The sequence below is a fragment of the Tachyglossus aculeatus genome, chromosome 22, assembly GCF_015852505.1.
Source record: "Tachyglossus aculeatus isolate mTacAcu1 chromosome 22, mTacAcu1.pri, whole genome shotgun sequence".
Taxonomy (NCBI): domain Eukaryota; kingdom Metazoa; phylum Chordata; class Mammalia; order Monotremata; family Tachyglossidae; genus Tachyglossus; species Tachyglossus aculeatus.
Genome location: NC_052087.1, coordinates 9,573,651 through 9,575,901, shown reverse-complemented (window position 1 = coordinate 9,575,901; position 2,251 = coordinate 9,573,651). Strand labels below are relative to the sequence as shown.

Sequence of the window (2,251 nt, the reverse complement as noted above, 5' to 3'; positions counted from 1 at the left end):
CTCTGCTAGGACACTAGGACACGATGCTTCTGGATGACCTCGAGCACATCATTTAACTTCTCTGTGACTCAGTTTCCTCATCTTTACATTAGGGATTCAATTCAGCAGGTGCATCCTCTCCCTTTAAACTGCGAGCCCCATGTAGAATAAGGTCTGTATCTAAACTGACTGTCTTCTACGTATTCCTGCACAGTGGTTGGTACATAGTAAGAGCACTTAAAAAATACCACAATTATTTATTATTATTAGCAAATCTATACTTAGGCCTCCACCCATTTGATAAGAATCGGCCAAGGAGAAATACTTGTTTGGTTTATTTTGAGTGGGGGGTGGTTTCAAAGTATTTCTTAAACCCTTACTATGTGTCAAACACTGTTCTAAGCTCAGGGGAAGGTACAAGTTAATTAGGTCAGACTCAGTTCCTGTCATGGAGTTTACAGTCTAAGTAGGTGGGAGAACAGGTATTCCCATTTTACAGTTCAGGAATTTGAGACCCAGAGAAGTGAAGTGATTTGCCCAAGGTCACACAGCAAGCAATTGTCAGTGCTGGGATTAGAACCCAGGTCCTTCTAGCTCCCAGGCCTGTGCGCTCCCAGCTAGGACTTACTGCTTCTCTTCTCCCTTACCCTTAGACTCCGAGAGCAGAGTGAGACAGAGGCTGTATCCAACCTGATGATCTAATGTCTACCTCAGAGCTTTGTAAAGTTCTTAGTGCATAATAAGCACTGAACAAATACGACAGTTATTGTCATTATTATTAGCCCATGGTGAATGTTGAAGCTTTTTTGAAGATTTTAAACTTCTGCAGCAGATTTGGGATGAAGAGATGAGCTCCAAATTGCCCTAAAACATGAAGCCTGTGGGAAATCCCAGGCTCAGAATTCCTGAGATTTTTTTTAACAGTGTTTTTTCCGAGAAGTTTTGGGTGAAAACTCTCGACTCATCTGGCAGGTGAAAACAAACGACTGGCTACCTCAGATTCCCTCTTCTTCCCTTCCCACATCCCCATCCCGGAGCCTAGAATGTTTTGATGTTTATCCTTCCCTTTATGTCTGTTTCATGAGACTCTGAGAAAGCTCAACTTCCCTTTTGTTGTCAACAGCACCCATTCTTATGAATATACATGAAAATATGGCAGGAGGAAATCGCTGGTAAACAGAAGCTCTCCTTTGAAAATATAATTAGACAAGTAAATTGCAGTATGTTCAAGTTTACCCCCTAGCCAAAGGAAGACCCAATAGCCAAAACAGCATCTGTGTTGTCATTTTAGAGTGCTCTTGCAAAGTTGATCAATAACGTGGAATTATTTTGATAACAGGCCCATGGAGGGCCAACTTGATTTTCTCAAAGTGGTAACAACTGGACTCTCTCTTTGCCTGGTGGGAAACTCAGGACAAAAGCACTTAGTAAAGTGCCTGGCACAGAGTAAACACTTTGTCTGCTTGGGCAAGTGGCTTAACTTCTCTATGTCTCAGTTACCTCATCAGTAAAATGGGGATTCAGACTCCGAGCTCCATGTGGGACATGGACTGTGTCCAATGCCATTAGCTTGTACCGCCCCAGTGCTATCCCTCTCAGGGTCACACCTGGAGAGTTTCCAGTACTCTAACGGTCTCAGCTACATGAGGAAGATTCAAGCAGAGGCCTACCCATTCCATTCCTAGTTTGGGCAGTGGCTAGCGAGTGGAAGGCAATCTGCTACAAGTCAAAACTCACCCATGTTGGGCAGCAGCAGCATGGAAGAGAGTCGGGGGCAGAGACTCAGGTTTACTGCGTGGCAGGAGGCAATGGAAAACCACTTATGTATTTCTACCAAGTAAACTCTATGGATCCACTACCAGAATGATTGCAGATGGACAATGGGGCGTTCTGGGAGAGATGTGCCCGTGGCATCACTATGGGTAGGAAATGACTCGACGGCATAAGAAAAGACCCCACTGCTTAATACTATGTGCCTGGCACATAGTAAGTGCTTAACAAATCCCACAATTAGTATTATTATCATCTTCAACATTAGTATTTTTATTATCATCATTATTATCATTATTAATAACAATGACTATGCTTCTATCATTAATGAGTCTGGCAAATGAAAATGCCTTGGAGACATTTTACCTTGACCCTGCCGACTTGCTCTCTTGATGAACTCCGGGTCCCAGCCAGAACACCACAAGTAGAGATCAATCAATAGATCAATAGTATTTAGGGGGGATGAGTGAGAATGGGGTTGTGCAAACCACCAGCACCATAA

General features: G+C 43.3%; 1 non-coding gene across 1 annotated transcript; it reads left to right on the top strand.

Moving 5' to 3' along the window:
• Positions 1–1,568: 1,568 nt before the first annotated feature.
• On the top strand, positions 1,569–1,706 carry LOC119944370. The gene has a single exon (XR_005455856.1). It is a non-coding gene; the product is annotated as a small nucleolar RNA SNORA7 (small nucleolar RNA).
• The last annotated feature ends 545 nt before the right edge of the window (positions 1,707–2,251 follow it).